Source organism: Bombus vancouverensis, unplaced genomic scaffold (genome assembly GCF_051014615.1).
Source record: "Bombus vancouverensis nearcticus unplaced genomic scaffold, iyBomVanc1_principal scaffold0052, whole genome shotgun sequence".
Lineage (NCBI taxonomy): Eukaryota > Metazoa > Arthropoda > Insecta > Hymenoptera > Apidae > Bombus > Bombus vancouverensis.
The window spans coordinates 148,281-164,186 of NW_027468943.1; the positions used below are offsets into that span (position 1 = coordinate 148,281).

Genomic DNA, 15,906 nt, shown 5'->3' on the forward strand with positions numbered 1-15,906 from the left:
TTGAACTGAATCTGTTTCCAATCGTGAGCTTGGAGGTTCTACCCTTTGAATTTTTAAACCAGTCAACCTTCTTTTGTACGTATGGTAACGAATATAATTCATAAACTAATGAAGTGTGTAATTCAATTGAAAGCTCTTTTCACTGAATTCAGTTTAGACTAAGAAAAATGATATAATAACGAAATTATCAATTTACAATTTATAGAGCGTATACTTTATTCGAAAGTGAAGTTTATTACTGCAAATATTAGTTGGCTATTTATAGCCTGTTTGAAAAGGTGATTTAATTTCGATTGATTTTCGATAAGTTTTTGTTGGTTTACTCAGGTTAATTAATCTCCAATAAAATAGAAATACCAATCCGGTAGTATAATTGCTTTCTTGCTTATTACTTTTTTACTAATTAGCGATGCACGATTCCAGACCAGTAAATATTTTTCCATCGGGAGAAGTCAGGTTGAGAGATGCAAGATTTATACGCTCGTTCTGTCAGTTATCCCAGTGTCTGTTACGCGATAGAAAATGAACGAACTGAATAATAAATGCATTATCGGCATGAAGATTGCTTGATGTAGGCCACCGCTTTTTTTCTATCCTTCCGATACCATTTTTCTTTTCTTTTTTTTTTTTTTTGCGAAACACTTTGCTAGTCGTGAGAAGCAGCAATTCCCTTCTGCGAATCAATTACGGTTCACGAGAAATTGTATTATAGCCTGGAACGTATTCAAATTATCTTCAATTATTCTCGGCTGTTTCCATTTCCATTCGTCTCTTACGTAAGTACTCGTTTGATGTACGTACATAGTGAGACAATAATCGTTAACACCTTTAATGTCTTCAGTATTATAGAATAAGACGCGAAAATACGTTGAAACCTGACTTTTAGATTCGCGAGACTCTATAAGGCTTCGAAAGTCTCTTGTTTCAGGCCGAATAAAAAATTGTAGATGAAGAATTACATTGCGAGGTCTGTTAAGGAAAATTTTAAATCGTATCGTTGTAATAGGATTATTTCAGCGAGGGAAATTACGTGTTGCGTGCGAAGCCACGAGCTTTCTTACAGGCTAATATACATAATTGTCCTATCGAACTTTCCATCTAAACCGTTGCGCTCACACGTGGATTTTGCATTTCAATTTTCTTACTTACAGTCCAGTCCAGTGAGACCAAGTTAAATTTTTCAGCCCTCCGAGGTAGAATATGTTTTATAGAGAGACGTACAACGCCATGAAGGGGAGACAGATCAATAAATTGGGTTATCTTTAAATTACTGACAATCATTTGATCGACGCGGTTTCACCGACACCGAGTGGAAGGAGAGCTATAAAATTATTCAATGCCTTTGTTAGACGGAGGGTTTGTCCCGTTGACCGCGGCTACGTTCGGTGACTGATTGTCGCCTTGTGCCCAAGCTCATTGTCACAAATCTCAAACAAATACAATTGGGTACAATGACGGCAAATCGTTTAATTACAACTGTAGATTTTAATTACAATGTTATGGATTTTCCCGAGGTTTCAGAGGGAAGGCGCCGGTGTCCTCTTATCTCCGACAAATATAAATTTAAATATAAATATACGTACTCTCGAGAGACGCGTACAAACTTATTCGCAAAGACAGTGTATGATTGCTTGCAAATGACTCTATAATTCGTATAACTCCGTTAATTACCGTTAATAACTCGTGAAACTCGAATAATAACTGACTCGCTCGCGACTGCTTCCTCTTATTTATACTGGTTGGGCGAGAGTCGGAAAATTCGAATTCGTCTTTGATCGGGGGTTGCACATACGGCGACATTATTTTGCCCGGAGTTTATTTATCGTTACGTTTCGTGCGTTAAGGAAGTGTCAATGTCCGTTTGGACTGTACGTTCGGAATAACTGTTAGTGTACACAATTATTCATCTAATATAGTAAATAAGTAAATAGTAATAAGTAAATAGCTTCATAATATGTAACCTAATTACTAATCTTACAATCCACTCTTACTGTTGCTAATACATCTAATAAGCCTAAAAATTTCTATTATTTTGTTAATTCATTGTTCAATCATTCATAATTTGGGAACCTTTTTTTCGCGAGGAGGGGAAAATGCATTACGCACAGCTGACCACCCGTGTCGCCGGGTTATGTAGGACTCGGCTGATGGCAGTGCCATAGCCACTAAATACCCCTCCTCTTCCAATCCTTCTTCGAGCGTAGGGTTACGTCGCCACTGTCAAATAAACATTACTTCGGCGAAACCCCATTCAACGCGTCTACTCCTTATCTATCAAATGCCTCCATTTCCTCGGAGATAGTCAAACATCATCTTTCCCATCTTCTAGTAGCTCCGCCTTGGGCCCTTTCTTGTGTCTGTCTCGCCTTCATCACTGTCCCGTAGAAGCTCTGGAAGGGCCCCCAGATATTGTCGTCGACCGACACCAATGCGATTATATTATTCACTGTAAACATGTCGACAACAACATTCTCCAGAGTGGTACGTTGGACTGCCCATCTTGGACATCTCAGTAAGTCGTGCTCAGCAACATCTGGACAGGCATCGCAATCCCAACATTTGTCAACGGTTTCCTTGTTAATCCTAACCCTATACGTGTTGAAGATACCATGTACAGTCAACAGCTGCATGGTATAGTGATCGATATTTCTCATCCTCTTCCGGAAGGTGGCTGCATCCTCAATCAACCTATTTGTCTAATTGTTCGCGTTGTACCTGGTCTACTCACTTCTCCACTCGTCCACCGCCTCCTCTCCGTAAAGATGGAGCTGATTCAAGAGCACTTCTGGTTTGCCGAGGTCTGGCTGAGCTAGTTTCTTCCTAACCTCGTAAATTCTCCCTCGCCACCGCGCTCTGATATGAATGGGCATGGTCCCCGTCAACATGCACAACGCCGCATGCGAAACCGTCCTGTAGGCCGTAGAGGTACTTATCAAAGCCTTACTCTGTGTCCTGCAGAGTTTTCTTACTGTCTTGACCTTGCTAAGTGCATCCACTCAGACCGGGGAGGCATACAGCATGACTGACCCGATAGTACAACTTCCTACAGGCGTCAGAGGGGCCGTTCACATTCGGCAGGAGCCCTCTGATGGCGCCTACAATCGCGTCTGCTCTAGTACAAACTGCGTCGATGTGGTCACTGAATTTCCTTTCGGAGTCCGACACCACGCCTATGTATTCAACCCTTTCGCATGTGATAAGTACCTGTTCTGTCAAAGTTATGTTAAAATTCTTTGAAACTTCTTTGCTATTTGGAGATCCGAATCTTCACACCATTTTAGGATCGTCTTCATGTGGAGATTCAAGTTGACCACCACACTTTCCTTCTTCTTCAGACCCACCAAGATAGCAAGGTCGTCCGCAAACGCAAAAGCTCTAAATTCACTCGATTGTCAAATCTGGTCAACAGACCATCGTAAACTAGGTTCCACAGAAGCGGGCCTACTACAGAGCCCTCTGGAACACCAGCAAAAATTTGTTTAACGATAAGACCACTCAGGTTGTCTGGAACTATGAATCAGTCCTTGAGGTAGTTTGCGAGAACCCTCGTCAGAATGTAAGGGTGGCTCCTGCGCTTCGCCTCTTTCAGGATTACCTCCCACCGCAGTGAATTGAACGCGTTTTTAACATCGATGCACATCGTGACGCAGACCATGCCCTTCATTCTGCAAGAATCAGCGAACTTGCAGACCTACGTGATGACATCGATGGTATTTTTCCCTTTGCGAAATCCAAATTGATTTCGGTGGAATGGGTCCATTCTCAGTTTCTTCTCGATAGCCAACTTGACTGTGTATTCCCACACTTTGTTCATCGCCGGTAGGATACTTCTTAGCCAATACTACGAGACCAACATGGGATCCTTACCCGGTTTATTGAGCAAGATCAACCTGGCCATTTTCCAATTCGCTGGAACTTTTTCCATCACGTAAATAGAGTTCACCGTATTGAGCAGATCGTGCGCCCGATGCCCGAAAATCCACTGAATGACCGTTCCCGGCACCTCGTCGATCACAACGGCTTTGTTTCCATTCAGCCGACCAACCGCTACCTGAGCTCGTCCATTTGGGCCACACCAACTCCGGGGGTTCCTCCGCCATTTTCCTCTATTACGTCCTCATTAGCAACGTCCGTGTCCTCGATTAGGAAGAGTTTGGCGATAATATTCTCAGCTTGCTGAGCTTGGCAATGGCTCTTTTATATGGAAGGCACCATGGATCACGGTCGAGGGTAGCTGTGAACTCCTTCCAGGCCAGCTTCTTGCTCGAATAGATAGCTGACCTGAGCTCTTTCCTATTCTTCCTGTAATCGGCATCAAGCTGAACAGCGTGCTCCTTATTTTGTCGCCTCGATCTCTGTGTTAATCTCCTCTTCCTAAGCCCCCCCCCCGAAGCCACGCTATCTCGTCGTTCCACCAATAATTTGGGTTTCTTTTCCCTTAGGGGGAAATACTTTATTGAGTGGTAATAGGTAATCCTCTTGTTTTATCGTCTCCCTGGGCTGATCCTTCAATAATTTATTTTTCTTGTCGTCGAAACTACTTAAAAACTTCTCGGGCATAACGTCCTTCGTCGAATATTTAAAACATTTCTTCCTTCTATAATTGGCGCCTCCTCTGAACTCGTGCAAAACGTATCTGTGATCCGAAGCACTGCATTCTCCAAGGATCCCAGAACGCTTATGCTTCTCGAGGAGCTTACTGCTCGCGTTCATTATATCCAGGAAACTCCTCTTCGAGCCTCTCTGAAATGTAAAGCCATCCAGGATCCCAATAGGAGCCTCGGTCAGCGTCTTTTCCCTTCTGTCATTCTTAGGGCAACCCCATACTATGGATTTCACATTGAAATCACCAACCATGTTCACTTCATTGCACCTCCTCGCAGTTGTCCCGATGGATATGTCGAGCCTCTCAGTGTACTGATCATAGTTAAGTACTGATCATAGGGCGAGCAGTAACCGCTCACGCAGTACACTTCCCCTATCTTGATCCTGACAAACCCCTCTTCTTCAGCGTATTTTCGCTAGGGTGAAGGCCATTAAATCTGGTTGCCAAGATAGATGCATCCCCCTTGTACTAAAAGGGGAGCTGTCTATTTGGTTCAGATATGATGACTACATCTACGCGCCCTTCCCAGGCCAGCTGCTGCATCAGGTCCTGGGCAAGCCTACTCCTATTTAAATTTATCTGAACCACCTTCAGGGTGCTCTCCCTCTAGTTGCCTCTTTCCGTATTATCCTGCTGAGCGTAGAGCAGGCTAGAGACGCCATGACATGATTAGTCCGTAACTCGTACCCCCTACTGCACAGTGTGCACTTCAGATCGTTTCCTCAATTTGATATTGTGTGCCCTTTTTTGCGCGAGAAGGGGAAAATGCTATTACGCATAACCAGTGACCTCATTGCCAGAACATCATTGCCTTCGGTTTTGAACTGAGCCGGTCGTGACATCGGATTCGTTCCTTCTCCTCTCGCTGCATATCTCCGCGTACGAAGTATCACGTCTCTTTGTCCTTTTTATGTCGTCCCCCTTTTTGTCCTCTGTTGGTGACACAATTTTCCTCTTACTACTGTATTCCACTAGTACTCACTTTCCCTATTTCGACTTGGGCCGAAGCGGGAGGGGGGTTATGTTGAAGCGTTTACCTCGGCGGGCACATCCACCCGCCTCCTGCCTCTACGACCCTTCTTACTCAATATTACGTTTAATTTATCCCAAACACAGCCCATTTTCATATCGGCCGATGCTGCTATTTCCCCAATCTTTGAGTCCTTGTTGGTATACCTCTTAAGCTTATCCGCCGCATGTCTCATTTCATCGATGGCATCTGTCATAAAATTCCTTAACTCGTCCCACTCGTCGAGACTAACTAGCACATAGTTTGCTTTTTCAGGCTCGATTCTTGATGTAATAATATTTTTATTCTTCATTGCCACTCTAGAGAGTGGTTACCTCGGTTGTTTGGCTTTAAACATCATCGGCGTATTATAGCTGCTGCTCTCCGAGGCGGAAGCCTCCCCCTCGGACGCGTTAGCAGTCTCCTCGACCGTCTCATTGGTCGATTTCGCCACCATACTCGACCAAGATACGAGGGACCTTTCCTCACTTCCGATGGCTTCTTTCGCGACAGGAGTTAAGAATTCCCCCTTGTCTGTAATAACAGAGACTATTCTCGACGGCGCCCGTCCACTGCTAGTCTTTAGGCTGCCCGAGCCCTTTTTCTCTACCGCCTCTCGTATGCCGTTGGTAAACTCCAGCAACTTCGCACTCTTCTTGGGGGGAGGGGGGGAGACCCTTCACCGCTTTATAACTCTTTCTGCTGCTCCTCTGGTTTCCTGCTCCAATTCTGCACCTCGTTGCACCATTACTATGGTCCCCGGTCGTATTACCCGATCGAGAGGGCGCCCCGGATCCCACCCTCCTCTCGTCGTTTGCCCACTCGCTAGATAACCGCCGAGTAGAGCTTGGAACGTCACTCGAGTCAGCCACGGGGCCTGGGGTCACCGAAACCCCCTGCGCCGTTACTTTTTTTCCGATAATATACTTCTCCATATTTATTAAAGGTAAAGAATAGTCCAAGGTCATAGCCAGTCGTCGTATATCTAACCATAACGCCACCCAAAACGCAAGACAATCATAGTCCCAATGCAAGCCAACGTCGTCATAATAAATCAAAACCCTAATATGTGGCTATACATAAAGTTGATTTACTACATCATACATATGTCGGGTTAAGATCGGAATTTTGGGCGCGTGACAACTCTTCGCGTGGACTAGCCATCGTTTCACAAAGCCGAGATTATATGTACACGTATATACAAGACTGTTACAAAACATAACAAATAATAAGTCTAATGAATAATAAGCTTAACGAATAGTAAGATTAATGAATAATATGATTTACGAATAATGAATTTAATGAACACTATTAACAATGTTTTTGTTGGGTTCAAACGAATCCACGGCCAACGAGTTAACTCTTTACTAAGCGTAAAAAAATAATCTTAGGCGAAAATACGATTGACGAAAATGCTCGACGTGTCACTCTCCAAGGCAATCGCACGAATGCCTGCCTCGTGGAGATTTTTCTCGCTGTACGATTGCCTTTTGTTTTTGTATACTCGTTTGGAAGCATCGAGAAGGTTCCAAACGCTCGTTGCTAGGAAACTTCTGCCTGGAATTTGATACGCACTTGTTGAAAGCATCGAGAAAGTTCCAACCGCCGTTGCTAGGCAGTTTCTGCCTGGAGTTTGTTTATTGATACAATGTATGTTCCATTGTATCGGCACCTCCGAGGCAATCTCACACGTGGCTAGGCCCGCTCTCGAGGCGGCACGCCGCCACAATCACACTTCTCGGAAAACCCATACAACCACTCCAGACCTCCGTTAGGCAAAACGTTTATCTCGTGACCGTGGCTACGTTCGGCGACCAATTGTCACCTCGAACCCAATCTCGCTATCACAAATTTTAAACAATTACAGCTATGATAAAATCTAGACTAAAGTACTAGAGGATGTTCCCAAATTTTCCAAGGAAAGGCTTCGGCTTTCCTTTCATCTCCGACACATATAATCCATTATTTTTTTTACCTTATGGCACTTACCTTATTTTTAGATACTTTACCTTATGGTATGGTAATTATTTTTACCTTATGGATTATAATCAAATTTCAAATGTCTTAAACTATTGATTATCGCAGAGCACTATGTTTTATACAATTTTTTTTAAGTATTATATATTATTATATTGTTTAATATATTATTTTGTTATTTATTGTTGAAAATGACAATGTGAGTTCGTTCTCGCCATCCATATGCAAATGCGTTACTTATAAGAAATAGTAACTAGAAGATAGTCTTAGTTACAATCGATAGATTTAATCGATAGGCTCAAGATGCCTTTTTGTTTTTATCCCTAGTTTTTGTAAGAGCGTGCAATGAAGGTTTTTTGGCTCAGAACGGTGTGATAGATTTATTCATTCAATAAAATAATTACCATTGTGATCCTACCTCTGAGTATAGAAATAGCAACAGGTTACGGGCCCAGGTGCAATAATTAGTTATTATTTTATTGAAAATGTTATTAATAGTAATAATATTGAGGAGCGCAGAAGATAACCTAAAAACAAAAGAAATGGGTGCGTGATCGATGATTCAGTGTTGAATATCATAAGGGCGCTTTATCGAGTATACAATAATTGCTTGCGTGATAATACAGTTGTCAAAAGAAAAAAAAAAAAAGAAACAAATGTCGAGCGGGGCGAGTTTAAGTATTAAAAAGCTAAACAAAGTAAATTACGACACATGGAAATTACAAATAGAGGCAATACTCATTAAAGATGACTTGTGGAAATATGCAAATGGTTCAATAATTAAACCTGAAGCAGTGGATGAAGCCTCTTTATGGAATAAAAGGGGTGGTAAAGTCAGAGCCGATGTTATTCTTACCATAAGTTCGAGTGAGCTATGTCATGTGAAGCAAGAAAAGCTACGCTCCTAAAGCAATTATTATTCACGAAAATATCCGGTAGTAAAAATATGTACGATCACTTAAATAATTATTTCAGTCACGTGGATAAATTAAAAGAAATGGATATTCCAGTCGCTGATAATTTATTGTCAATCCTATTATTATATAGCGTCCCGAACACATACGTAAATTTTAGATGTGCAATCGAATCGCGGGACCAATTACCTACTCCAGATGCGCTTAAGATAAAATTATTAGAAGAAGCTGATTCTCGTCCTAATTCAAATGCTGTAAAAGATTACCAAGAAGCTCTGCAAGTGGAAGATTCAAATAAACACAAAAGCTATGATAAAAATAGAAATTCTTAAAATAAAAATGGATTTATTAAAGCTAACAAAGTAAAACACATCGAATGTTTTTATTGTCACAAACGTAAACATAAGGCAAATCAGTGTTTGAAGAAGAAAAACGATGATCATAAAGCTCAACTAGTACAAGTTCCTGAAACACCCAAAATTGAACAATGCTTGCGTGCTTCCAATATTCAGGATGAAGATAATCAGCATAAAATAGTATTGTTACTGATATTTCATTGAATATAAACATGGAACCACCGATGGAATAGTGCATTGACAGCGGTGCTACGTCACATATGTGCTGTGATATAAACTGTTTTGAATCCATAGAGCCAGTCAGAAATCAGAAAGTAAAATTAGAGAATGACATATTAACTGAAGTCAAAGGTAAGGGTACTGAAATATTATTTAGTTGTATAAGAAACAAACTTGAGAAATTTAGATTGGAAAACGCTTTATACGTGCCAGAATTAAAAGCAAATTTGATCTCAGTATCAAAAGTTACAGCAAATGGAAAAAGGATTGTATTTACAAATAGAAGGGCTACAATATTTGGAAAGAATGATGAAGTCGTTATTACTGCTATTCGTAAAAGGGATTTATATGTCGGAGACGAAAGGAAAACCGGAGCCTTCCCTTTGCAATTTTGGGAAAGTCTTCTAATGCTTTAGCCTAGATTTTATCATAGCTGTAATTATGCAATTGTTGTCATTCAATCTGATTGTAATTGCTCGATATTTGTGATAGCGAAAGTGGATTCGAGGTGACAACTGGTCGCCGAATGTAGCCACGGTCACGGGATGAACTTTTTGCTTGACGAAGGTATGGATCGGTTGTATAGTTCTTCCTAGAAATCACATAGAATTCTACTTTGGAGATGTCGATATAATGGGACACACGTTGTATTAGGAATCAAACTCCAGACAGAAACTGCCTAGCAACGGCGTTTGGAACCTTCTCGACGCTTCCAGCGAGCATGCACAAATGCAGTCGTACAGCGAGAAAGATTTTCATCAGATCATTATTCGTGTGATCGCCTTGGAAAGTGATACATCGAGCAGTTTACCGAGTGACTCAGCAATCGTATTTTTTTGTGTCTAAAATTATTCTACGCATAGTAAAGAGTTATCTCGTTGACCGTGGATTCGTTTGAACCCAAGAACATTGTTAATAGCGTTTATTAAACTCATTATTCGTTAAACTTATTATTCGTAAAACCTATTATTCGTTAATCTCATTATTCGTTAAACTTATTATTCGTAAAACATATTATCCGTTAATCTTATTATTCGTTAAACTTATTATTCGTTAAACTTGTTATTCGTTAAACTTATTATTCGTTAATCTAATCATTAGTTAATCTAATCGTTTGTTAATCTTATTATTCATTAAACTCAACATTCATAATATTTTGTAAAATCTTGTATATACGCGTAAATATAATCTCTGTTTTGTAAAACGATGGCTAATTCAAACGAAGAATCGTTACGCGCCTTAAATTCTAATGTTAATCCGACATATATATTGTAGATACAAAATCCGAATATATTGATATGGTATATGAAAACAGAAATACACTTATGGATTGGCGCTATCCATATGGACACTTAAATGAATCTGATCTTCGGAGATTAATAAATAAAAATATGGTAAATGGTCTACCTAATATAAGATTGAGTAAAATGAATACTTGCGATATATGTTTGAAAGGCAAACAGGCAACAACCCCAGTGCCAAAAAGATCTGAATTAAAGATGTTGGAAAAATTAGAACTGATACATTCTGATGTATGTGGCCCTATAAGACAAACATCTTTGGGTGGAGCTGTTAAGGAAATTCGAGGATTTGGAAATACAAATAATTGACTATATTTCACACACAACGGCTATACATCTATATTACACTCTGAAGAACGTCTTGCACGCACGCTTGTCGCCAACCGACTATACAGAATCTTCTAACGGCAGTCTTTTGTCTCAACTAAGACCTGGACGCCCTCTGACCCATACACACACACTCTCATGTACAGTGTAAATGTATCACTTCCCTAACAGAAGCAAAGTATTTTGCCACCTTTATCGATGACACATCAAGGTTTGTATATGTGTATATCCTTAAGACAAAAGATGAAGTTGAAAGTTCATTTTAGAGATTTAGAGCTTTAGTTGAAAGGCAAACGGGTAACAAGGTAAAAACCCTCTGTAAATTCGACCAATTGCGGGCAGACGTAATCGCGAGGAGAGACGTCAACGGGAGTCGTAAATTCCCGTTACGATTATACCAATCGCTCACTTAGATTACACTGATGAGCATAGATAGATAGATAACAACTTGTCGCACGAAGATGCGATAGATATGTACGCTAGAGCAGAGCTCTTATAATGGAAGTAACTATAATATATTTAGGAGAGGAGATGTATGTTCGACAACACCGAGAACCGACAAAAGGTTTGCGTGAAGTATGCGACTCTCGCGCTATGTGTAGACTGCCGCGTTAGGCGTTAGTTTTAGACTGACTGTCGCTCTTTTTCTAATACGGACGAAAAGTTCGGTGTGGGTGGCCCCTGTGCCTAAAGAACGCGGATTCGTTGTTCCCACTTTCGTTAGGAAAAGTGAGGGTAACGAACCACGGTGTTGATTGGTCATGACCTGCACTACTGCTCGAAGGGATGAGTAGGAAGTCTCCTACCGTCGTGGTGGATAGATGACCGTATTCGTGAAGAAAACCCAGCTTGTTTTATTAGAGGGCTATTCGGATTTTCCTAATGGGCGCATACCCGCTTTCTCCGTGTTTTAAGTGCGCCTAATAAACCCAAGGACCTCTCTAAAAACCGACTGTGTTTCGAGAATATTTTTAAGCTTTAGAAATTCTTCAAGACAAACGGATTGAAGATACACGGCGAAACAATACAGGGAAGTGAAAGTTATGGTGGGTCCTTAGGTTTATTGGGGGTCGAAGTGACGTTACGCAGGCCGGTTGTTGTCCGGTCGCGCGGGCTGGCGTGCAGCTGTTTTAGGCGGCGTAACACCCTCAGAACTGATAATGGTTTGGAATATTTGGGATAGTATTTCACAAATGAATTGGAAAATTGTGGTATTTGCAGGAAATTTACAACTGCCCACACACCTCAGCAAAATGGAGTAGCTGAGCGAATGAATAGAACACTCGTGGAGATGGCACGATGCATGTTGATCCAGTCAAAGTTACCTATCCAATTTTGGGCAGAAGCTATTAATACGGCATCATACATTAGGAATAGGTGCCCAACAGGTCATGGTAAAACACTATATGAAATTTGGCACAAAAGGAAACGAAATGTGAATCACCTTAAAATTTTTGGTACCGAAGCCTATGTATTAAATAAATGGCCCGATAAAAGTAAATTTGAAGCAAGATATTTCGATGAATCAAAAGCGTTTCGACTATGGGATCCAAGTAAAAGAAAAATCTTAATAAGTAGAGATGTTTCTTTCTTAAGAAACATTGAGTACCACAATGATAAAATTAAAAATAAACTTGAACAATTTAAATATGAACTGATAAGTCAAGAACTTGACGAAGAAATCACAGAAGAGATTCATGAGGAAGAACATGATGATGGTGAAAACATAAATCAAAATGAAAATTATGTTCAAGATAGATCTGTGGTCAAGAGGGGAGGGGGGAAGGAAGGACACACATAATGCAAACAGGAAATGTCGGTAGACCAAGGAAAATTTATAAGACTGTCCCAATTGATCAAGAAACAGTACAATTAGTCAATGATGATTCGACTGAGTCAATAGATGAATTATTATCTGGACCTCATGCAGAAAAATGGAAAGAAGCCATGAAAGAGGAACATGACGTGTATTTTCGGTCAATCACAGGGAGACGTAATCGCGAGGAAACACGTCAACGGGAGTCGTAAATTCCCGTTACTATTATAATAATCGACGCCGCGAATAGATCGATTCCCTGATTTCCGTTGAGATAATAGGGGTGGTTGAGGTGGTATAATGCTGCGATTAACAGGGTTATAAAATTTATATTTCCAACACTTAATACACTCAAGAGTTACACCGTTTCGTATGATATAAGTCGTAGACGATGATTTGGCGTATCAAGATGCGATATACATGCACAATATTCTTTGGGAATAGAGCAAGGCCCTTATAGTTGAGTTTCTTGTTGTAGTTGAAGTAGCAATAGAGGAGACGTAGAGTTGACACTGCTGATGTCGTAGAAGTATAGAGATGTAGTGACTGCTTTGTAGTCTAGGGGATCAGTGACGTTCGTTCTTTTGTGATTACGGAGGAAAGCTCGGAGTGGATGTGTCTTTTGAACTAAGAACGTGGATTCGTTGTTCACACTTTCGTTAGAACAGTGAGGGTAACGATCCGTGATGCCCATTGGTTATAGCCAATATTAATAAGTGAAGATTGGAGGAGGAAGCCTCCTACCGACGTGACTCGGGGGTGACCTTGTGCATAGGAAAAACCTGCTTTTCCGTTAAACACCCATTCGCTTTCTCCGTAATCTGTAAGAACGTGCAATAAACCTAAAGACAGTTTTAAATACCAGGTATAAACCGAAAATACTTGCAGGATTAAAGGTTCCTGCAAGCTAGTAAGATTCGGTTTATGGTGGGGCCTTAGGTTTATTGAGGGTCTGTCGAAAGAGGATTGGGCCTTGACGGTCAGACAGTGAAGGACGTCGCACGGACCATTTCACGCGACGTAACATGACGCCTTGATCAAAAATAACGTTTCGGAATTAGTAAAATGTCCAGTAAATAGATCTGCAATTGCATCAAAATGGGTTTTAATGACCAAATACAATGAAAATGGAAAAGTTGAACGCAGAAAAGCTAGGTTAGTAGCAAGAGGTTTTGCTAAAAAACCAAGTATTAAATACAATGAAACCTTCGCTACTGTGGCACGATTAACTTCCATTAGAGTTATAATGGCCTTAGCTGCTATATTAAAATTGGATTTATATCAATTGGATATAACCATGGCATATACCTATAGTGATCTGAATGAAAATATTTAGATGCATCAAGCCAAATATTTTGAAGTACCGCGCAAGGAAGATTATATATACCATCTAAAGAAATCTTTATATGGATTGAAGCAATCAGGTAAACAAATGGTTTGATAAATTAAATGGCTGCTTGAAAGAACTTCCCCTTAATCAAGTTGAAGAAGATCCTTGTGTTTATTCAATAAGAGATGGAGATAAAATCCTCACACTGGCAGTTTATGTGGATGACTTAATAATAGCCACTAATAGATATATGTTGTTTACTTACTTAACAGAAAATTTAATGGAAAAGTTCGAAATAAGAGATCTTGGAAAATTGAATTTTTGTTTGGGCCATTTATCAAAATGAAGAGATCAAAGAGGTAAAAATAAGTCAAGAGGAAATATATTACAGATATGGTGAGGAAATTCGGTCTTGAAGATGCTAAAATCGCAACTACCCAATTGGAAGCAAAAATAAATTTAAGCAAAGATGACGATTCACCTGAAATTGATTCGAACATCTATCAGCCATTGATCGAATCATTAATGTATGTCGTCATAGCTACCTGACCCGATATAATGTATGCTGTGAGCGTACTAAGTTGTTTTAATAACAACCCAAAGGAAAGTCATTGGTTATCCGCCAAAAGGGTCTGACGTTACCTTAAGGGAACGTCTAACATTGGTCCGTGTTTCAGGGATATTGGTGATGATATAACAGGATATGTCGAATCCGACTGGGGGGGGGGGTGATATTGATGATAAAAAATCCAGGACTGGCTTCATATTCAAACTATCGAATGGTGCTATATCATGGGAATCTAGAAAGCGAAAAGGTGTGGCAATTTCCAGCACCGAAGCAGAATGCATGACGCTAACAGAAGCCACTCCAGAAGCCGTATACTTGCGACGATTTCTAAGCAAGTTTGATATGATCGCTGAAGAAAGAGCAATCGAAATATATTGTGACAACCAGAATGCAGCCAAGTGAATTCAAAATCCAGTGTTCCACGGTCACACGAAACATATAGACATCTGCTATCATTATATTCGTGAAATTTTCCAAAAAGGAATCATTGGAATTCGCTATATGCCCACAAATGAGATGCCAGCCGATTTACTAACGAAAAGCTTGAGCAAGCCAAGTCATAGTGTTCACCTAGAGACCATTGGTTTGACGAGCATTCGAATTCCGTTGAGAGGGGGTGTTGTAAACGACAACGTGAATTCGTGCTCGCCATCCATATGCAAATGCGTTAGTTATAAGAAATAGTAACAGAAGATAGTCCTAGTTACAATCGATAGATTTAATCGATAGGCTTAAGATGCCTTTTTGTTTTTACCCCTCGTTTTTGTAAGAGCATGCAATAAAGGTCTTTCTTTTTGGCTCAGAAGGTGTGATAGATTTATCCATTCAATAAAATAATAATTATTATGATCCTACCTCTGAGTATAGAAATAACAACATTTATTTTATTGTTCATTATTTTTATCGTTATGCGTGCGTATCAAATAAATTACGTTTCATAGTATTTAGCAACTTTATTCTCTAAACATTTTTTTTTTTTTAATTCGCATTTTCCAAAATGTACCAGATTTACAACTGAGTTCGGCTCTATGTTCAATACATTCACTGGCAGTTTACTTCTCCACTTCGAGTCCCCACTCTCATATGTCACTAGTTCATAGTTTTACCAGTACGCCGCCGACAAGGTGGCGGCAACCGGGAACCAAACTCGTGTCACGTAAAATAAGAAAAGGAAATCTCAGATGAAAAGAAAAATAAAATATAAAAAAATAAAAAGAGAATTTATTTTTGAACACGTGGTTTATACTAATTACGATTTGGTTCTGAACTCCAGCCGTGACTTTCCAAGATTGAAGCTCTTACAATTTGCTCATTAAGCACTTCGGCGATATAAATTGTCGCCGAGTGCCGCCACATCTTTATCTCCATCATCAGTCCATCGGGGTTTGTCTGATCGCGCCAACGAAGGTTTTTGAAAAATTTGCGAGGAAGTGTATTTGCTACAAAATATTGGGATCGCTATGAACCGATTTTCTGCAGGTAA

The 15,906-nt window shown here is 40.2% G+C and overlaps 1 pseudogene; it reads left to right on the plus strand.

Moving 5' to 3' along the window:
* The first annotated feature begins 8,466 nt into the window (after nucleotides 1-8,466).
* On the plus strand, nucleotides 8,467-15,199 carry LOC117165563 (uncharacterized; annotated as a pseudogene).
* Nucleotides 15,200-15,906: the final 707 nt, after the last annotated feature.